This window comes from Photinus pyralis, unplaced genomic scaffold, assembly GCF_008802855.1.
Source record: "Photinus pyralis isolate 1611_PpyrPB1 unplaced genomic scaffold, Ppyr1.3 Ppyr1.4_LG10, whole genome shotgun sequence".
Classification (NCBI taxonomy): Eukaryota; Metazoa; Arthropoda; class Insecta; order Coleoptera; family Lampyridae; genus Photinus; species Photinus pyralis.
Window position 1 is genome coordinate 2,770,588 of NW_022170250.1, and position 23,894 is coordinate 2,794,481.

A 23,894-nucleotide genomic window follows, 5' to 3' on the forward strand; every position below is an offset into this window, starting at 1 on the left:
TGTGAAAGCTTCAACCAAAGGATAGGTTCAAGCGAAAGAAATGTTTTGCATTTACAGAAAGCGACCTAAGAGGATTTCTAATTTCAGCACCAGATGACAGTTTCAAAATTCATACTTGAAGTAGCTATCATTACGTATAGCAACTTTAAAGCACGTGTGTTTTAAAGGCCCTTTTTCGCACGCATTTGAGTGTTTAAAACGGAGATTGTAATTCAGGTATAATAAAAAACAAATTTTGGAAGAGGATAATGCGTTTTCATTTTGCCAGTTGGCCGAGAAAACTACAAAATTCAATTTACGCCACCTTTCCCTGTCCGTAAGTCACAGTATACAGTTGCACCCCTGAACAATATTTCTGGGAGAGCCGCGTATAGGTAGTGCGGGGTTTTTTTATAACGCATTAATTTATAACAGAATATATTCCACTGATGGGAACTGAAACAGTTGATAGCTGCTTATATACGGTCTATACTTAGACACTATATATATAGGTAAGCGAGATATATAAATTGCCATTGCTCATTGGAGAGATTAGAAGTCTTTTAAGTAGGTCCTTACCTAACCATGCTGGTCTACGAATAGATGTAATATACCTACAAATTACCTAGGTACCTATCTTAATTTAATTTAACGCGTTAGATATAAGTAGGTAGGTATAGGTATATCTACTGTTCTCCTAAACTGATGCCAGAAAACCAATATAGGCACCGATACCTAGGGCTAGGGCCCTTCCGCCCCTTTAGGCACCTAGGCTATAGTCGAATGTGCCTTATGGATCACGCGGCACCGCCAATGCAATAACGCAATTTACAAGCAATCAAAGGGGCGACAAGCACATTTTTGGCGGGTAAATTACGAAGAATCTCGATCCGTAATGCTTTTATATTTAAAACTAGTACAGCTAATAAACAAGCAAGGCGCGCCATTATAATTTAGGAACCCATTTTTGCAACACGATTTCCTGGAAACCCTTTACCGACTGCTCCCCCCCGCGCGCGTAATTAGCACGTGCCGACGCTATTGGCAAAACGGAGCCGATCCGAAAATCCCACGCGGCGTCGAGCCTCAGCAGACATCCGTCAATCCGAAATAGAAACAATTCCGCCTGAAATATTTAACAAAAAGGGTCACACGTGGGACATATAACAAAATGGAATGCATTCGAAAGAACGCTTCCGTCCTCGGTCGCGTTCGTCGCGCTTCGCGTGACGTCAATAGTAACGTTTGGGTACGATTGGTTCGAGGCGTGGCTTTTGTCAGGCGGGTCGAAGTTGGCGGTGAAACAAGCCAGCTACGGCTAGTATACCTTTATTTGTTACTAAGACGACATGTAACTCGTTCGAGCTAGATTTAGGCCAGTTTTAGTCGAAATTTTAAAATTTCAAAACTCGCGATCGACCTGGCATGAGTTCACCTACGCGTACTGTGAATTTCACGGCGATCGGTCTCGATTTAATTGGGTAAATCGCAGCGTGAAGTTCGGAATATTTTAACATGCAATACACTATCTCTGGATGTAGGCGATGCGAGGTTGCCGGCGTTTTTATGCTGCCACGTTGCCGGAGTGGTACTAGACGCAATGTGCTTGTCGAGCCCCTGACTATTATCTGCACATTCTGAGGTAACGTAAACATTTTTTTTTGCTTCTTTGCACGCGCGCGTCAGGTAACGCTTTCTCGCTTCGTGCCTAATTGCGAACACGTGTATACATTAATATTAATTTAAGTAGGCTTGTCGTAAATGTAAATAAACAAAAGCGAATCGCACGTCACGCGTGACGATGCACTCATCTCTCTCTCCGTTCCGCTTTAATAATCCGCTGGGTCGTCGAGGGGGTTGGGGGGTGGTTTGCTCGATAAAATTGCTATACGCGCGCTCGGCGGCGAAAAAAATAGTTTCGAGAGATTTTTTCGGAAATAACGCCCGGGTCGGGCAGATGCGGCAGGGGGGTTGCAGCTGTCGCGGGGATGTTTTCACGTTTGATGGCTTAATAATTAAAGACGTTTCGCTATGTAAATGAATGGGGGGACGAAGATTGTGCGGGATCGATGATGCGAGGGTGTTTTTCGCCGCGGTTGATTCCGACGTTTATTATTGCGCATCATGTGCGGAATGCGAGGGTTGAAATTTTAACGATTAGATTCTGACGTAAAGGGGCCTTTGTTCGTTTCCGGCCCGTTGTCGAATACGATTTTTTAAAATTTGTTCCTTTGAATTCATGTTCAATTAGAGATTCGATTACCTATATTAAAATTTATGCGTTCATAATTTGGTTAAGGAAAATCGCGAGCATCCCGACCCCATCTCGAGCGATAGGATTGAAAGAGCGATACGTGAAAAGCATCGACTGTTTTAGGATTTCGCGTTTTATTCGGCCACCCAGAAGGCTTTGCGCAGTCCCTCGGCTCTCCAGAACACGGATGAAAGGAAAATCGCTGGCGTTTAGATGATAAAAGCAATTTTGCTGCTGACACCCCAATTTCACCAAACTTAGGTGTAGGTAAAGATACCGATTTGCATAATATGGGTAGGTATACAGAAATTGTTGCGGATTATATAACATTGGCGGTTCGAGGGGTTCCTCAAGACTTAACTGTCGGACCTCTACTACTAAAATATCAGAGCTCACAGCACACACATTGGTTGATTGCATTTTCTAATGTCAGAATATTCTGGCATTGATTTAAATACAGAGAACCTCTGAAACGACTATAACGACCTACCTATATGAAAGTTCGAAAAGTACCTACTCCAAACGCTCTGATAGATTCTAGGGAGATCTATGATTTTCTGGAATACTTAGCTTAAAAGTACATCAGAGAAACTTTTGAAAGCACTCTAAAACGACAAACCAAAAGACTTTTCAGGTTACGAAAACCACATACAAGCCTTTGAAAGTGTTATAGGCAAAGGACTTTGAAGATTTTGGTAATGTGAACGCACGCATCAAGGCGATCCTTGCTTCGAAGGGAATAGACTTGGAAATAGGTGTTGTGTTATACCTACATTAGCAAAAGGAATACCTCGAGGAATACTCAACTGCTACATGTTCTGCACACCCCAGCGTACGACCACAATAAGAGTAATAAGTACAGATTCAGTCTCGTACTGACGGACAGATTAAAATATTATTATACCTTTAACTCTGCTGGTAAACGAATGTTAGCTACTTGCAGTATTTCCTGACCATTTGAACATATCCAAAGTTAGTCCATTATATATAAGAATCAAGGCGATCATCTGGATTTAACTAATTATAGACCAATTTCTATTGTTCCGATCTTTGGCACAATTCTGGAATTGATTCTACAACGTTAAATAAACGCCCACATCGAAAATGAAAAAATACTTACCAATTCCGAGTATGGTTTTAGAACACAAAAGCAATCTTGAAGCTCCAGGAATACGTATGCGACGCCTTTGAAGATCATGAACCTGTAGCGGCACAATTTTGCGACCTAACAAAGGGTTTGACTGTGTAGCCCATGATATACTTACTCATCGAGAAATATCAAATGTATGGCTTCGACAGTACTGGTGTGGCCATGGTACAGTCATACTTATATAATCGTAAGCAAGTGGTAGTCATTAATGATGTACGTTCTGACTCGCTTAAAGTTACACGGGGAGTCCCACAAGGTTCCGTATTAGGGCCGACATTATTTCTACTCCACATAAACGATTTGGTTTGTAGACTGACTGTCTCTAACACAATCTTATATGCGGACCCGGACGACACAACTCTGATATCCAAGGAAATTCATCATGAACGTTTGGTCCAAGTAATTGCTTCAACTTTAAAAGACATGGAAGATTGGCTCAAGCTAAATAATGCAAAAACCAAGACCCTCCATTTTCACGTTCGTTAACAAAACATGCTTGTCGGATAAATCAGAAACCAATGCTCCGGTCAAATTCCTCGGAGTGTACATAGATGAAAATTTAAACTGGGATAAACAAATGCAATATATGTCACATAAAATATCGAAGAACATTTATTTAATAAGAAACTTAAAACAATACGTCTCTAACAAAGTGTCATGTCATATGCGATTACAGCGTGGGGTTTTTCTAGTAGGTAGGTACCTAATGCCAAATTACTCTTCAAACTTCAACGAAGGATTATTAGAATTATCACTGGCCTCGGGTATACAGAAAACGTACGGTAGAAGTTTATTGAACATAACTTATTGACACTTCCGTGTATTTACACTAATACAAGTTACCGACATCGATGCCTATATAACGCAAGAAGAGACACATAACCGCAATACCCGTAATAAATATTTATTAAATTTAAAACGTCTACGTCGAAACACCATGAACTACTACGGACCTAAAATGTATAATCAGCTCCCTTTGTGTCTCAGAACTGCACCTTTGAATGAATTCAAGAAGAAACTCAGAAAAGTACTTATTGATTAGCAAAGCGTTTTACTCAGTTGAAGAATTCATGTCTTGCAATCATTTTAATTGTAAGTGTGTTTTTTAAATGTTTCTTTTTTGACAAGTGTAAAATACTACTTGTATTACAAACACGAAATACTTACATATTATTATTATTACCGAATTAGCCCACCATACATAACACCTATACAATGTGTCTTAGATAAGAATAAACAGTATGGGGAAATCGGAAACCATGAGAAACATCACAGTCGATTAAATTACAAAAAAGTTGCGTATTTTAGAACTTAGTTCCGAAGATATTCGAAAGGAATAGATTTCAATAAACATACACCTATAACACTTCCGCATAGTAACTTTTGAAGTTTTACAAGATGGCGCGCACAGATTTTCACTGCGACGTTTCGTCTTTGAGAAACCATCATCAACTTCATATTTTTATATGGACAGGAAAAAAAGTAGGTAGGTACTTACATACTGTATTGAGTATAGCAGAGATCGTAACATATGGTTCTTGAATCAAAGAATTATTTTGACGCCTAAACTTACACCAAAACGTTAACTGAGAAAAATTAAATTTTGAACATTTTGGTATAGTAGGCGTTGATAAAATGTCAAAATAATTCATTAATGGTTTCCTTTAAATGACATACTTAAGTACCTACCTCACTACATATAAAGAGTCATATTGTGCCATCATACATCATATTGTAGTTAAATTACTCCAAGCTTGACGCGAGTCGGTTATATGTAACCAACTTTTTCTTGGATGGGACATAAACTCGGTTTATATACCGGAGTAGGCCGTGATAATAAAAAAAAAACAAAAGAATGCCTGAAAGTAATAAAAACAGACAAACTATGCCAGTAAAAAGTTAAATAAGTTTGTGAAAAGATAAAGATAACGAATGATTTCAATTCAATGTGACAATCCGAGGAATAAACAAATGAGATTAGATAGATCGAGAGATATATAGATACTTTTATTCTTTACCAGAGAGGTGTGAATAATTCAAAAAATTTACAAACATTATTAACAAGAGTAAACAACAAGAAAATATAAGTATACATATATAGTTAAAAATTAATAAATACTAAACTACGTAAACTCACTCATTCCTGGAAAACATCAAAGAATTCATTTAAAGAATAGAAAACAAAGGAAGCTCATTCTTAGCGTTTTTTTAAACATATCAAGTGAAGGAATTGACCTTATACCCTGAGGAATGCAATTGTATATCTTCACAGCTATTACTGTAGGTATGTATTATTAATAATTGAAGATTTAGCTATTGGTATTCTAATGAGTTGAGCATGTCGTGTACATATACTGTAAGCAAGATAGTCGGAGTTACGTTTAAACAAGTGAAGGTTACAGTGTATATAAACCACACATTCGAAAATAAATAAATTATATATAGTTGGTACTTTTAATTTCATAAAAGGAGGCGACACGAGTCTCGAGGCTCTATTCCAACTAAAACACCAATGGCTCTCTTTTGCAGCTTGAAAATATTTATGACAAATTTAGTTTTCATGTTAAAGCCAGTGGCGGATTTAGGATTTGGTCTAGGGAGGGGCGCATACAATTTTTAAAGTGAATATATTAAAAAAACCTCTATTATAGCTACCTACGTTTAAAAATAGAAAATTTTTGGCATAATACATAACAAATAACTAAATCTTTATAAACTAAGAAAAGTACAAACCAGAAAAAGGCTAATTGGAAAAGTCGTGAGTCTTTTTGTCGGCGCAAATTTACTTTCCACGAAATTTGTCCAATATAGGTATCCTTATACGATTAGGGCATTGTGCGCAGGTACACCATCTTGATGAAACCAACAGTTTCCCACTATTGCTATTTAATATAGTAGGTATCTACTTTTTTTACGGGTCATACCTATATCACAAAATAAAGTTGATAATGATTTCTCCCAAATGAAACGTCTCAATGTCTCTTGTAAAACTCAATAAGTGACAATGAGAAAATGTTTTTTTGCATCTGCTCAAATAAGATCAGACAAGAATAAAAACGAAATCAACAAATTTCTTGCCTCTATAATTTGACCATCTTCTATGGTTTTCTCATCTGGGACACAGTGTATAAGCTGCACTTCACCCAAAAGTTGTGCTAACGACAGGTTAACCGTACTCTATCTACTATCAATTAAAATGTTATTTAATAATTTTTTTTTCACTAAAACGATTTTTTAAATAATTAAGAATTGGAATAGATATAATATATAATATATGACATATAATATATAATATATAATATATATTATATAATATATAATATATATTATATAATATATAATATATAATATATAATATATAATATATAATATATAATATATAATATATAATATATAATATATGTCTTTTCCAATAGTCACTAGGTGACCGCCTGCGTAACTACCACTGTCTCGGGGTGTCTAGGGGGAGAGGCGATCGCCCCGTGCCCCCCCCCCATAAATCCGCGCCTGGTTAAAGCTGAGTTATATGCTCTTCCCAAATTAGTGCACGATCAAGATTGAGACCTAAAATCTTACAGGTGCTTACCAAAGAAATTTTAAGATTATCAAATACCTATATTTGACTCAGTAATGTGGGTGATTTGCCAGAAACGATAATGTTTGATTTTTCTGTTTATTTGCAGTCTATTTTCAGAGAACCAGAGACGAGCTTGCTCTTAAACCTGTTTAATATTGTTGGTAAGATTATTCCTACTCGTTCCAGTAACGACAAAACTGGTATCATCCGAGTACATCATGACATCACAGCAGGCTGCTAAATTATGGGGCAGATCATTAACATAAATAATAAATAAGAGCGGCCCCAAGATAGAGCCTTGAGGAACGCCACATGACAAAATATGTCGACCTGATTCAAATGACATTGTACGGCCATTTGATGTATGCGCTATTTCCACAAATTGTGATCTGTCGGTATAGGTAGTTTTAAAGCATGACCTCTAACCCCATAGTGGAACAGTTTATCATACAATAAGGAATGGGCGATAACGTCGAAAGCCTTAGACAAGAAAATAAAACAGACACTAAAAAGGGACAAATGATTAGAAGCATTATGAAATCAGAAATAGAAGGCAACAAACAGAAGAAAGAAAGAAAGAAAATTGATGAAAGTAAAGTAAACATCTGAATAAAAGGAGAAGATACTGAACATTAGGAAAATGTACAATTAAAATGTTGTATAAAAGAAAACTAAGGGGAAACGTAATGAAGTAAAGGGTATGCATCGGAATAGAATATTACAAATGTTATATAGTACCTACCCGCTTAGCATGAATCAAGGCAAGTCAAAGGGAATGTGAAGATTGGGAGATAAAAGACATAAAAAAGAGAAATAAGATAACATTCAAATAAAGATTCTTGTTTGTCTTCGTTTCCTTTTTCTGTTTCATACTTAATCATACTTTTTTTCTTATTCTTATCTGTGTTTTGTTTTTGACAAACAATAAGAAACATTAAGTGAAGGATATCGAAATCCTAAAAAAAGAAGAAAAAAAAAGAGAAGTAATGAAGGTTAAACTTACGAACGATAGAATTAACTGACAAACAAGAATAACTGAAACTTGATGGACCGACAATTAAATTATCCCATTTAGCTGAGAAATGAACGAAAAAACAACTGAAATCAAAAGTAATTTAACCCCAAAAGCCAAGATGCAACTAGAGCAAATCACAAAATCCCTTTCTAATTCCCCTTCACCCCACGACAAATTGAATTCATACATTCACTAGACTTAGTGAGGGGAATCGGTTTCATTAAATAAGAAGAGAAGCAAAAATGGAAACAAGAATTGAAAGGAATGAAACAAGAAACTGAGAAACACGGTGTGAAACAAATGAAACAAAAAATACGACAAGAAGTGAAACATGAAAAGAAACAAACAGGAAAATGAGAAGTAAATCAAAATGTGATATACACAAGTTACAAAAATACTGAATGATTTGGCAACAATGCCATTACTTCGACCACGGAGCCTCTCTTCTATATTCATTGAGAGACGGAAATAAGAGATAACGACGTAGATAAAGTTCAAAACTCGACAATCTTCTGTTATTTTTTTACCAAAAAAATACCCAAATCTACTTTAAAAACATTACGTCACACAAACACTGATAACGTATCACTTTAGCCACTTACGAGATGTTTACGTATCGGTCGTGAGCTTATCTTGTTATTGGCTACAACGCAAACATTATTTTTGTGCGAGATAACAAAGTGCGAAAATGCAGCATTCTCTTTCTGCTGCATGGCGTTGAGAAACCTTTGGAGCAAAATTCGATTACAGCGAAAAGATGCGGTCAGATGTCGCCTGGGAAAATTTGTCTAACAGAATTCGTAAGATTTCTGTAATCTACATAATGTTTCAAGAACAAGAAGACTTCAAGAAGATTATTTTGAGATCACTTTCCCAGAAATGTTTCTTAGAACACTCCTAGGACTATTTTCTCGTTCAAGTTTAACGAGGCATTTAAAACTTTGTTTGAAACATGCTTCCTATTCATCCACTCCAGCAACCTTTCCATATTGTTTATAATAGGCATTTGGATTTTGCAGGTACCAACTTTTTTCTGCTTCTGCAACCAGCCACTAAATGGACGTCGTCTTTTCTTCTTCAACCGAAGTCATTTTTTGTACAGTGGTTTTTATAAGCAAACGTCAAGTGATATTTTCATGGCAATTCCAAATAATCATCCCATTTAATTATAGAAGTGTATTCGAGAATAACGTCAATATTTCATTTTATTTCCCTTATTTTTAAATTATAGGTATTGCAGGTGTAGTAAGAAACACTATAAGAAACGCGTGTATAATTAAAGAACTTGCAACGTTTAAATGCACTCCGCTACGCGTCATGTCTAATTGCCGAGCGATTTTATCGCCGACCAACTTATCCCCGAAACAAACCGACACAATGGTTTCAAAAATCGCATATAAAAAATGTATTTATTGTCATTAATGAAATCAAATACAAAGTAATACATACATGTACAATTGTACATCGTGTCCAAGATAAGGACGTCTATCATGGGGATCTCGGAAACCATAGAAGATAGGACGATGGTCAAATTAGGGAAAATATGTGCAATTAAACAGTTATTATCGTACTTTAAAGAAAACCAGAAAATTCCGATTACTTCCGAAGAAATTTTCCGATTTACAATATAAAGAAAAAAAAGTTGGAAACTGTTGGATTCAACAGGATGGTGCACCCGCGCACAACATAAGATAGAAATGCAGGAAGCTCCACGTGATTAGGGACGCACAACGAAGTTTAGGTAACCCTTAAACAACAACTTAAGAGCAATAAAAATCCTAGATGCAAAATAAAAATGTAAAAGAAATAGGAAAAATAAGAAGAAAGTACAGGGGATATGACGGATTGTACTAGAACCAATCAGAATAACAAAAAAAAACTATTGAAAAACTGTGAAAGTGTCCTAGATATACAGGGTGCACCATAAAAATGAAAAAAACAAGATAAGCCCACGACCGATACTATTTTTTTCGTAAAAAAGATAACAGAAGATCGTGGAATTTTGAACTTTATCTACATTCATTATCTTTCATTTCCGTCTCTCAATGACTGGAGGAGAGGTTCTCGAGTCGAAGTAATGGCATTGTTGCCAAATCATTTAATGTTAATTAATTTTGATTCATCAGTGTCCTCTTCTATTACTCTTACTTTTTAGTCGCCTGTTCTGTTCCTCATCTTATATTATGTCATCATTTCTAATTGTTAATTTAATTGTATGATAGTTAATTAATTAATTGACCAATTAGCTTTTTTTAATTGCACATAAACATTGATTAATTTGCTTTACTTGTACCCACGGTTCCTGTTGTGCATTGAAATTAATAAATTCGGGATCCACTTGCTGTAGCAATTTTGAAAAAGGCGCGAATTGAGTCTGAAATGATTCAATTAAGGTTTATAACCAAATTTTTACCTGTAAAAAAGAGAAATTGCTAGCGTTAGTAACTCTAAAAATAATTAATTTGGAAATAAGATGGAAGAATTAGATTAGAAATGATTTCCAATGAAGTTTCTTGCATAAGAAAAAAGAAAAAGTAAGAAGACATTTTCCAAGATTTCTAATGAATGTTTTGGAAGCCTTCCTAAAAAATCTCGGTAAGATTCTCGAGGATCTTTTCAAAACTATTTTCTCTTAGCAGGTTTGTAAGAAAGTTTCCAAGAGATTTTCCAAGACTTTTTGGAAGTTGACTACTTATCTTTTGTCTGATTTTCTGGATAGGAATTTTCTTAGAATATTCTAAAGTGAACCTCAATTGAGGGCATGCGCGATGTTGCAGTTACACAGGATGAAAATGTCGTCTGGGACACTGAATATATCAAAACAACAGGTTTTATGGTATCCAAAATTGTAAAAAATTTGCCTTTTAATTTGTGGTGAATGACGTACTTCTGCATCGCGTGAAGGGGGGCATATTTTTTTTAAAGGCAACGACTAGTTTTCTTTACATATTTTTAGCGCATTTCCACAAAAATAAAAAAAAAATGCGCTATTGTGGCCACTTTGTCCGTCCGTCCGTCCGCTCGTTTTGCGACGCTACTAGTTCTTTATCTTAAGAGCTATTTGTTCTACTTTTTTCGCTATTTGGTTCGTTATGGTGTCGAGGCTTGCACCAAGGAAGGAATTTTTTCTGTGCCACTTACAAAAAAAGTTATTGTAAAAAAAACAAGAAACCGTTTTTTACATGTTCCATAATTTTACACTTTTGCCGTTTATTAACGATCCTAGAGATCGTTTATAATTTTGCATTGCTATCTGTCGTCTGCCTGTTAGTCTGTCCGTCTGTTCCTTTGTCTGCCTGTCCATCTATCTGTCCGTGTGAACGATAACTTTGTTTAGAAATGTTCGATCGCTTTTACATCTCCGATACTTATCAACTGAATTGCATGAAATTCAATGTGGGCATAGCTTTAGGCATATAATACGCAATGCCAAAAGTTGAATCGAATCGATTCAAAATTCACAGTGCCCTTTTCGCATTTCGACCATTTATAAACCGAATTGCAAACTTTTTTACTTATAAAAGTATTTGAATGAAATTTGATACATAGGCACTTGGAATAAAGGAAAATCAACCGCCAATTTCAAAATTTGGTTTTGCGCATGCGCAGTGCCAACATTTTTATTTATGGAAGAATTTGAAATGAAATGTGATACATACACTGAGCGAAAAAAAAGGTTACAGGAACGTATAAATAATTAAAACAACATTTTGTGAGAGTTATATATGAGCAATGCACTGAGCGTGTTCAATCAACAACATTTAAATGCTAACTCTGGTAAGTTATTTCAATAAATCTAAAACATTGCTTTAAGGGTGATTAAGGAGTTAACAACCAAGAATCTTGTACATTGGAAGAATCGAGTTGCGGTGACTCATCTAACAGTCTACGAGATTGGGAACAGATTTTTAAGATGTCAATTGAACAATCTTGAAATGTTATGATAAGTACTTTGTTTCTTGAAAAATTACGTTTAAATGATTTGATGTAATGAAATTATCTTATTGATTCAACATTTCTTGTTATTTGTAAGTACATTTATACAGTGTTCAGGGAAATATTGTGCATGTTGCACATACTTACTAGCACTGTTGATTCTACATCCAAAAATTTGTTACAGCAATAGTTTAGTGGATTGAATTTAGTTCACGAGACTTCGACCTTTTTGCAACTTGATTACCATTCTTCTAAAACTTTCTGTGCAGCTTCATTTTTACTACTCTACCAAGTTTTTTTTATGCACGAAAATTCTTGCAAATGCGGCGTTTGATACTACGCGTTTACAAAAGAGTTAGGAGTATTGGACCAAGAATATGGCGCACAAAATTAGTCGGACAATGAACCATCTGATTTTAAAGACATTTAGATTTGAAAAAAAACAGTTGGTTTTAAAAATGCCAATGGCCGCTAATACACTTTTACTACCAATTGTCAGCATTTTGAAAATTGTTAAATAAGTATATGTTTAGTCAGATAATGCATTGTCTGTGGGCTATATTCTTGGTCCAATCAACTCTTTTGTGAGTGCGTGGTAACAAACACCGCGTTTACAAAAATTTTCAAAAAAAAAAACTTGGTAGACTAATTAAAATGAAACCGCACTGAGAGTTTCAGAAGAGTGGTAATTAAGTTGCAAACAGATCGAGGTCCCGCGGACTGCTTAAGTTTCGGACCAAATTCTGAAAATCAAAATATCTCAGAAAACGTTGATTTGCATCCTTTGTGACAAAGAAGGCAACTATAGCAGCAGTTTCACTGAAATGACGTCGGGATATATACCTGCAAACAACTTTTACATTTACATCAATTTTTTGGGGTATATCCATACCCAAATTTTTAATATACTGAGTCTGTAATGAAACTCATTAGTTTCTTGTCAATCGTTTTATTAAAAAAAAAATAAAATTCACATGGTATGTAGAATTTAACTAAACTAAATAATTACATAATCTTTATGCTGTAATGCATATATTAAAGTGGGAAATTCACTGCTCAAACTATTTAATTCTTTACAAAATAAACTTTTACATTTCTTTACTTCAAATGCATTGTAATGTTCATCATACCTAACGGTGTCCACTTTCTTTAAGACAAAATAAACTTTATTCTCAGATCCTTTGAATTTAATTGATTCAATATGCCCAAAAAATTCTTCCATTTCAAACTGAACAAAAATATGTAGACACCCTTACAGCACACGCACTGCACTGAGAGATAAATGGTAATGAACCGTTCCAATTCAATGGAGACGCACTACTTAAATGACGGTATTCAGCAGAAATCCAAAACCGCATCGTCAATATGCTTTGCGTTTCATTTGATATGCAAAAACCGTTGAAATAAATACCACATTCTTAATTTAATGATAAAGTATATTCATAGAAAAGTCGTAGATTAGTATGGTAAACTTAAAATTTCTTGGGTCACTAGTTGTGCAGTATTCAATGAAGTACCTAAATGCGTAATGTCAACAAAATAAAACATTGTTTAAATATGCACAAAATATCTATGTAACTCTTTTAAGACTGTTATGATTAGTATTAAACAGAGTTTTTTTAAACAGGACAAAAGATTAATTTAATAACCATTTTTCATTTACCTCTAATTGAACAAGTTTTTAACATTGAATCAAGGAACTCTCCTCAAGTAATAAAAGTTATTGATTAAACATCGGATTATTTATTGCGTGAACTCTTTGTCGTTTGATTGAAGTATTTCTTCTTAACAGTCATATAATGCTTGGTATAACAACCTGATTTTTCTCAGTGTAGGCACTTGAATAAAGGAAAATCTAGCGCCAGTTTTCAAAAATTATTTTGCGCATGCGCGAGGCCAACTTTTTATCTATGGAAGCATTTAAGTGAAATTTGATACTTAGGCGCTTGGAACAAAGGAAAATCTAACATTAGTTTTAAAATTTAGGTTTGCGCATGCGCAGTTCCAACTTTCTTATTTAGAAAAGCATTGAAATGAAATTCTTCTCATAAACTGAAATTGAAGTAGCACGTCAAAAATGGATTGCCCATGTGCAACGCTATCTTTCATATTTATGGCCGGATTTTTACGATTTTAATAGAAGTTGCATCTTACAAATGGCAAATGAATGCAAGTGGAAATGCGCTTTATGTAAATCGTTTACGATTACTTTTTAACTTGTTAAAGAGCACATTTTTTTGGATATAGCTATAGGTAATTGTTAGGTAACTATGCCAAAGCAATTTATTGCATCAAAAATCATTTAAAATGTTGCAGTAAATCTATATGCTAAAAAATCACTTACGTAGCACTACTTTTTCGTACGGTATTATTAAACAATCAACTTCTTTTAATATAACAACAGAAAAAAAAACATAAAAATTATATAATTAATTAACACAACTATTTTCCTTAATTTGAGTTTTTTGTTAAAATTTGATTATGTAATATAATAAGTTTTTTACATACCTACATATCTCGGTAAATAATTACTGTATAAACAATTTTTCTGTGTAAAAGTTGTTTAATATTTGTAGTTGTTTTTATTTCAAAAAACAAATGAGTAACGAAAAACAATTGAATTTTTTTAACTAGCATTTCTTTTCGATGGCATAACCTGTTAGTATCCTTATACAAGAAAATGTTTCGAACAAAGTTAAAAGCTCTTTATTAAGTTATTACACTAATAACATTAATCTAGATATCCTAAATCAAAATAAAACAAATGAACGTATATACGTTTCTTATTAAAAATTGAAAACAAAACGAAATTTACAACAATTAATGTTTTTGACAAATTTTCTTGTTTAAGGGTACGAGCATGTTACGTCATCGAAAAGAGAAAAAAATCCATCGAACCATCTTAATAAAAAAGGCACATTGATATTTAAAGAAAGTCAATTGTTTTTCACTACTCATTTGTTTTCGGAAATAAAAGCAACTGAATGCTGCCTTATTATGGTATATAAAATGTTAAACAACTTTTATATAGAACATTTCTTTATACAATCGTTATTTACCGAGACATATACTATACAGGGTGTTTTAAATTGAGAAGAATAGCATGGCGATCTTTGTTATTATTATACTTACATATTGGCAAAGTTGTGTAGTTTTTGATGCTGATCGATATTCCGATGCGATATTTTGAAAAAAAGAATTCGTTTCGTATATAATTGGAAAAATGTGAAAATCGCCATTTTTAAAAAGAGAGCTGTCGAAAAAAGTTTCAAATAAAAGTTCCAAGATTCGATGGGATAAATTCAATGAACGTAGAAATTTTTTTTAAAAATGGCGGTTTCCGAGATATTGACATCAACTTCCTTATTTTAAATGGACGCCATATTGGATTTTTACGTCAATCGATAAAGAAAAAAATTACAAAACCAGTGATACTAAACACTGATTATGATTGAAACCAAATTCGTTCGTTTATTGTTTCGCATAGTCACCAACACGGCCATGGAATTATTGCCATAAGAAATACATGGTAAACTTCGAGGCAAACATGTAAGGTTGATTCCCAAATGAAATGTGTTTAGTATCACTGGTTTTGAAATTTTTTTCTCTATCGAGTGACGTAAAAATCCAACATGGCGTCCATTTAAAATAAGGAAGTTGATGTCAATATCTCGGAAACCGCCATTTTAAAAATTTTTTTAGAATTATCTACGAAACGATTTATTTTTTTCAAAATATCGCATCGGAATATCCATCAGCATCAAAAACTACACAACTTTGCCAATTTAACCGAATCTGTAAGTATAATAACAAAGATAGCCATTTAATCCTGTTCAATTTAAGACACCCTGTATACAGTCATATAAGGATTACCACTAAAACGCTAACTGCGGAATGTGGCGAAGGCGCGCTCTCCACAACCAGCATCGTGTGGTTTAGCTGATATCGGGAAGAAACTCTAGGGCTTGGAGATGATTCCAACAAAATTCATCAATACATCACTGAAAAATTTCGAGGAATATTCAGAACTGGTTCCAAAAATGCTATACGAGGAAATTTAAGGTTGGGATCAACTTGAGGAAATGTCTGGATTATTCTAGAAAAATCGCAAAACTTGAAAGGCATTTGAAAAGGATGCAAGCCGAAGATTTTAGGCCAATTCGATAAAATTCATCGAAAATTCACCAAAGAGTTCATGAAAATTTAAGGTCGTGGATTTTCCGTGGAAAATCCGCAAAAGAATAAGCACAGATGATTGTACAAAATTCACAAAAAAAATTGAATGGGATTCTAAGAAAAAAATTTAATGAAGTTTCACAAATGATTAAAGGAAGCTAAAGGAAGGATGATTTAAAGAAAATTCATGGAAGAAATTTCTTAAATTTAGTTCACGAAACACGTAAAATTACAAGGGAACTAAAGAAGATTCAAAGCTATGGGGAAAATTCCATAAAATTCTGTGGATGGTTCGAAGAAGACTCTTGGAATATTATAAAGATTAATAGAAGGGTTATAGCCGATTAGGACGCTACAAAGAAAATGCAAGAAAATTTAGAGTTGGTGATTGTCTAAGAATATCCATACAAAAGTTGGTGCATGAAAATCAAACGGTGGAAAATCTGTGGAAAAATAATATTAAAATACGGTTAATTATAAGAGAAGCAAACTAATCCCTCCAGTCAAATTTAATATAAATTACGTTAGCAGTTCGTATATCAGACCATAAGAACGTTTATATTATGGTTATAAAGGCTACTTGCAAATATTATATCTCTAATTCAATTAATTAGTGTTAATTGAAAATAATTTACCTTGTAGTGACATATTTCAATAGTGTGTTCGCTCTGAATATAATTAGCAAATGCTTCAAACTGCACGCTGAATTTTCTTACTCTACAATGAAATTGTTCGGGTCTAGTGATATCCCCCTGTATGAATTACACAAAACCGACCACCCTCAGTACATTGTAAACCACACAGTGCTGGTTCTTCGTGTCTAGTGATATGGCAAACCTAGGCAGAGTATATTTCTTCAGGTCTACTGATACTCCTTGATGGGGTAAGTTAGACCTCTACTCTGCATAGTTTTGTGCCGTATTCTTAATTTTTTTATTTCTTGTGTTTCATGTCCATTCGATTTGGTAGATTTCTTATAATTTCCGTACTTTACTCCTATTCGCAAAATAATTGCTAACATTCCAGTACTTAATTTACCTAAAACCTTGTTTACAACTTTTTAGCATTTTAATTCTCTCTGATTATTCATTTATTTAAATTTAATTTTAGAAAATGCAATTATTGTCAAATTAGTAGAATTACGCTTGAGTGTTTTCGGCATTTAAATACAATCGCGCTGTCGTACCGGTAATTAATTATTTGTCCCGTCGAGATTTGCACTTCCTTAACTTGTTAACCCATTTCGATCTGTTATTGTCATATATTTCAAAGACGCAACAATTCAAGGTTGATTCCAAAATGTTCAGTATCACTGGATTCGTAAGTGACGTAAAAATCCAATATGGCGTCCATAAGAAATAAGGAAAGTGGATGTGATTTACCCGAAAGTCACAACTCATTAACATTTTGCTTTAGCACCAACAGAAAGCTGCCTTTTCGAAAATGACTGCGACTGCGTATCTCGTGCGGTTTGCGATCTCCCCATAGTGAAAATGAAAAATAAATCACCCTGATGATGCGTGACGGCGCTCGATTTTTGACAATGTAAACTCAATCGGTTTATTAATTCCGTGATGCTGCTCGCTCAAGCGATGCTCAAAATATAAACTCAACTCATAATCGTTTTTTCTTGCTTACTTTGCCCCCCCCCCCTACAAATTTAACATCTCATGATGTCGAAAATACAGGGGGGGGGGGATGATTTTTTGACGCGCAAAGGTTTTTTATTCAATATTCCCTTTTCGATTTTTCAAAAGTGAAAAAGCATTACGACCACCCTTTTGGTGTAAATTTCGTTTCGCATTAATCGAATCATCCCCTTTCTTCGCGTCGGTCCACTTTTACAATTTAATAAAGACGCATCGCGCGGCCTTACCGATCGCGGCGGCGGCGCGGCGCGGGGCAATAAAATCGGCACCGGGCGAATTTTTATCGAGCGTCGGGGAAATTTGTACAATTTCGTTTTCGGTGCGGAAACGTGTGGCGTTGCCATTTTACGCGCGAGGTTAAATCGTATAAATAAAGCGTTTTACTGTTGCGCGCTCTATGCTATTATTAGCCTTGGAAATTTATTACGTACGCGTAAGCTTTTTCCATTTATCATAACCGGCAACGTAGCCAAGTTTATGTGTATTTAGGTTATATTTCTGTTTATCTAAACTCGTAATAATTAAATAACTTTTTAGGTCGTTGCACCTGATCGATTCGCTGTAATTCTTTCTCTACATCCGACGCTCGTTTTGTAATAAAAATGGAAGGGTTAACCTTGTCGCAACCACGTGGCTGCGAAGGGTTGAGTATTAGGAGAACAGAATAGGGCGGAAGGTGGCGCGATCCCTTAGCCACCCTAATCCGACGCGCTTCGGAAACCCCGTATATGAGAGTTGAAATGCTTTGTGACTCTCACCCTCCATCAATTAAAGTGAGGGTTGATATCGACCAATGAGGTGGAGCTGCGAACCCTGCTGCATACCTATGACCTTTTGCATTCTTGCTCTCGCTTCAACTACCGCGTTAATTATTTAAACAATTGCGAATGCTCCATCTCGCTCTTTTCGATCATAACATTTCTGAATATCAGCACTAGGTACGTATTCGTTCACTTTCATAAAATTATTAGAAACAAATTTTTCCGAGCTGAAAATGTACAATTATGGGTTTTCCAGAAATTTTCCTGACATTTTAGGTACAGAAATGTTAGGATTTTCTTGCGAGAAATTTACGATAAACTGCAGTCTTCAATATGTATAATTTCAACTTTGAAACGGCTTCGAGCGTCTTGAGACGACTTGGAAACGGTTTGAACGAATTGAAACAACTTGAAACAGTTTTGAAGTAAGTTGAAATTATTTAAATCGACTTGGAAAGTAATTCGAGCGACCTTAAACAACATGAAATAGCTCAATAAACCGCTTGAATCGGCTAAAAATAAGTTAGAATCGGCTCGAGACACTGTGAAAAACTTTAAAGCAGCTTGAAACGAATTGGAAACTGCTTGAAGTGACATGGTAACGAATTGAATCAACCTAAAAAGTGTTGCAGTAACTTGAACTTATTTAAATCGACTTGGAAAGTGATTCAAGCGACCTTAAACAACATGAAATAGCTCAATCAATCGCTTAAATCGGCTTGAGACACTGTGAAAAACTTTAAAGCAGCTTGGAACGAGTTGGAAACGGCTTGAAGTGACATGCTAACGAATTGAATCAACCTAAAAAGTGTTGCGGTAACTTGAATTTATTTAAATCGACTTGGAAAGTGATTCAAGCGACCTTAAACAACATGAAATAGCTCAATCAACCGCTTGAATCGGCTGAAAATAAGTTAGAATCGGCTTGAGACACTGTGAAAAACTTTAAAGCAGCTTGGAACGAGTTGGAAACGGCTTGAAGTGACATGGTAACGAATTGAATCAACCTAAAAAGTGTTGCAGTAACTTGAACTTATTTAAATCGACTTGGAAAGTTTTTTAAGCACCCTTAAACAACTTGAATTATCTCAATAAACCACTTGAATCGGCTGAAAATAAGTTAGAATCGGCTCCAAACTCTATGAAAAACTTTAAAGCAGCTCGGAACGAGTTGGAAACCGCTTGAAGTGACGTGGTAACGAATTGAATCAACTTAAAAAGTGTTGAAGTAACTTGAACTTATTTAAATCGACTTGGAAAATGATTCAAGCGATCTTAAACAACATGAAATAGCTCAATCAACCGCTTGAATCGGCTTGAAACCCTGTGAAAAACTTTAAAGCAGCTTGGAACGAGTTTGAAACGGCTTGAAGTGCATGGTAACGAATTGAATCAACTTAAAACGTGCTGAAGTAACTTGAAATATCACAATCAACCGCTTGAATCGGCTGAAAATAAGTTAGAATCGGCTCCAAACACTGTGAAAAATTTTAAAGCAGCTTGAAACGAATTGGAAATGGCTTGAACTGACATGGTAACGGATTGAATCAACCTGAAAAAGTTTTCAAATAACTTGGACTTATTTAAATCGACTTGGAAAGAAATTCAAGCGACGTCAAACAATTTGAAATATCTCATACAACTGCTTGAATCGGCTTAAGACAAGTGGAATCTGCTTGAAGCGACATGAAGGCTCTTGAAACGACTTTGAAGTGACTTGCAGCAGACAGCTTGATACAACGTGGACTTGGAAACGGTTTGAAGTGACCTGGTAACGAATTGAAGAAACTTGAAACGACTTGCACTTGCCTAAATTGATTTGAAAACATTTCAAAACAACTGGTTGAATTAGCTTAATAAACAAATTAGATTTGGGATCTAGTTGATGCGACTAGAGGTTGAGACGACTGAAAACGGAATTAATATGAAACTGTTGCTTGAATCCGCTTTAAAAAGTTGCAAACAGGTTGGAGCAACTTGAAACGCATAAACCAATTTGAAAATCTTGAACCGACCTGAAATCGACTTCAAGACATTCGCAGCGACTTGAAACGTGTTGAAGCGCCTTCAATCTATTTGAGACATGTTAAAACGGCTGCCTGAATCCGGTTGAAACAAGTTAGAAACGGCTTGGAGCAACTTAAAACCAACTTGGAACATTTTAATAAAGATTATTATTATTATTGTTATTATCTTGAACCGACTTGAAAGCGACTTGAAGACACTCGCAGCGACTTGAAACGTCTTGAGGCGACTGAAAACATGTTAAAGCAGCGGCTTAGAAGAAGGATTGGGGTGACTTGCTACGCGTAAACCAACATTAACATCTTAAACCGACGTGAAATCGACTTGAAGACCTGGTAGCGAATTGAAGCAGCTTCAAACGTTTTGAAATGACTTGAATCTGCTTGAATCGACCTGAAAACACAGTTTGAAGCGACTAGTGTAGCGTGGGATGACTTAAAACACTATGAAGCAGCTTGAGCAATTGGGAAACTGCTTGAAGTAATTGAAACTTCTTGAAATGTGGTAAAGTGACTTTGACACTTTGGAAACGGCTTTAAGAGACCTGGAAACAGTTTGACGCGTGTTGAAGTGACTTGGGGACGGCTTAAGCTTAACGCAGACTGCGGGCGGCATAAGAACGACTTAAAACGACTAGAAACAACTTTAAACGAATGGAATTTTTTTGCAATCTAAACCGACGGTTTGAAGCATCTTTAAAGGACCATGAAACGCCTTAGAGCGGTTTAAAGCGACTTGAAATCCGCTTGAAGTGAAATTCAAGTGATTCGAAACATCGAAGCGGTTTGAAACGTCTTGAAGCAACTTCAAGTGAGCTAAATGACTTGAAACGAAGATGACGCCCTATGTATTTAGGATCGGTTTGAAGCGATTTGAAAACGGCTTGAAGGAAAATGGAAATGACTCGAAACATCAAAACAATGTGAAACGTCTTGAAGCAACTTACCGAAATAGATTTGAAACGACCACAAAGGATTTGAAACGAATGGAATCGTATGAGGCCTTCTAATGAACTTGGAAGCGGCTTGAAACGTTATGAAGCGATTGGAAGTGGCCTGAAATGACAAAATGATTTTATACGATCTAAAGCTGAAGAATAGCTTTTAAACGTTGTGAAGTGACTTGGAATCTATTGAAACCAACATGAGACAACGTCGTGAAACCACTTGAACCGGCGTGAAAGCGACTTGAAGTGACTTTCAGCGACTAGACGTGACTTGAAACTACTTGAGACAGATGAAACGACATTAAACAATTGAAACGACTTACAATAACCTGACACGGCTCAAAACAGCTTAGAGGAAACGGCTTGATTTGTTTTGAATCGACTTAAAAACTGCTCAAAGTAACTTGAAATAATCTGAGACGACTTCAAACATCATTAATAGACCTCTGAAGTGGCATAAAGCAATTTGAAACAGTTTTCAGGGACCTGGAAATGGTTTGACGAGTTTTGAATCGGTTTAACGTTTAAACGGCCTTGAAAGATCTGGCAATGGCTTGACGGTTTGCACCTAGAACGACTTGGAGCGGCTGAAAGCAGATTGAGGGTGCTTTTAAATGATTTCAAGCAACTGGAGCCGATTTGTAGCTGCGTGAGATGACTTAAAATGCTTTGAAGTGGCGTCAAGATAGCTTGAAAGAATTGGGAAACTGCTTGAAGCGATTTGGAATATCCTAAAATGCGTTAAAGCGGCTTGAAACGATTTGGATACCGATTGATGTAACTTGGAAACGACTTGCATCGCTTTGAAACAATTTGACACGACATAAAATCTTGAGTACCAAATTTTGAATTCTAAAAAATATCATGCCTTCTTAAGCTCGGAAATTTAGATATTCTATCTACAATTGAAGCCTTGGAAACTTAATTGTGGCCTTAAATTCTGCAAAAGATCAACATTTTCGACCTATAAAGTAATAAAATGCATCATTCTTTAAATTTCGAATTCCAGAAAATATCACGCTTTCCTAGGCTAGGAATTTTAAATATTCTGGCTGCATTTTAAGCCTTGGAATCTTGATTGTGGCCTTAAATTCTGCAAAAGATCAACATTTTCGACCTATAAAGTGACTTTTAGGTAAATCGGAATTCTAAAAAATATCACGCTTTCCTAGGCTCGGAATTTTAAATATTCTGACTACATTAAAGCCTTGAAATCTTCATTGTAGCCTAGATTCTGCAAAAGATCCAAATTTCCGACCTATAAATAGACTTGTAAGTAAACTCAGGGTTCTCTAAATTTTGAATTCTAAAAAATTACACGCTTTCCTAGGCTCGGAATTTTAGATATTCTGAATACATTGAAACCTTGGAATCTTCATTGTAGTCTTAGATTCTACAAAAGATCGATTTTTCCGACCTGTAAAGTGACTTTTAGGCGAGCTTTTAGGTAAATCCGAATTCTAAAAAATATCACAATATCCTAGGCTCGGAAATTTCGATATTTCGACTACATTGAGGCCATAAGGTGACTTTTAAGTAACTCTTTTGCCGGAATTTTTAAATGCAAAGCCAAAACGCGTGTCTTTCAGGTTTTCAGACTACAAATTGCAATTAATTGACAGATAAAATAAAACGAAACGGTGACCTCTGACGTCTCAAATTGAAACTACCATCGAGATAAAGTAGAATTTTCACGAAAATAAATCGATACTCGAGCCGGTAGCTCATCAGCAACTTATGAATAATAAAATAATGCCCCCTTTGTCCTTTCGAGCGTTGCATAAGACTGTGTGTTTTATTAAACGAGTGAACTATCTTCAAACCGCAAAGATTACACGAGGCAGAGTGATAACAATATAATTATTTAAATTATAATAAAATAATTCCCGGAATGCAGGAAGTCGAGATTAATTACATTCGCTTAAAGTATATCTGTTAAGAGCGAGCGCGCTGCTGTAACGTTATTCTTTGTGGGAATGTTGAGGTTACGTCATGAGAACAATGGACAATGTCGTCGTAACGATACGTCGACAATTTTAATTGTGAGACAACTTGACAATCAAAATAGACAAGTCGGTACTTCGATCGTCATCTTTTGTCTTTGTTTTTCGAATTTGCGTCTTCGATTTGGATCGTCCATTACCTACCATCTTTTGTCTTTATCGCATCAATTGGAACAAAAGTAAATTTTCTCACTCTTCATCTATGCATTCATTTTCTGACTGCATGTTGATCCTTGGATCTTCATTCATAAAATTTCCCTTATTAATTATCTTCAATCTTCTTTTTCATTCTATCTTTATCTACTACCTTCATAATTGTTGATTTGAGCTTCGGGGATGTATCCTCCCTCTTTCCCTTCACTTTTCATCTTCCGATTTAAGTTTTCTCTTCATAGATGGTCTACATGTTCAATCTTCACCTTT

The 23,894-nt window shown here is 35.3% G+C and overlaps 1 protein-coding gene across 1 annotated transcript in view; it reads left to right on the forward strand.

Moving 5' to 3' along the window:
* Positions 1 to 1,360: 1,360 nt before the first annotated feature.
* Positions 1,361 to 23,894, forward strand: part of LOC116161810 (polycomb group protein Psc-like) — a 40,103-nt gene continuing 17,569 nt past the window's right edge. Inside the window, exon 1 of the mRNA XM_031475277.1 lies at positions 1,361 to 1,621. The gene's annotated coding sequence lies outside the window, so the exon portion shown is untranslated. The remainder of the gene's footprint in view (positions 1,622 to 23,894) is intronic.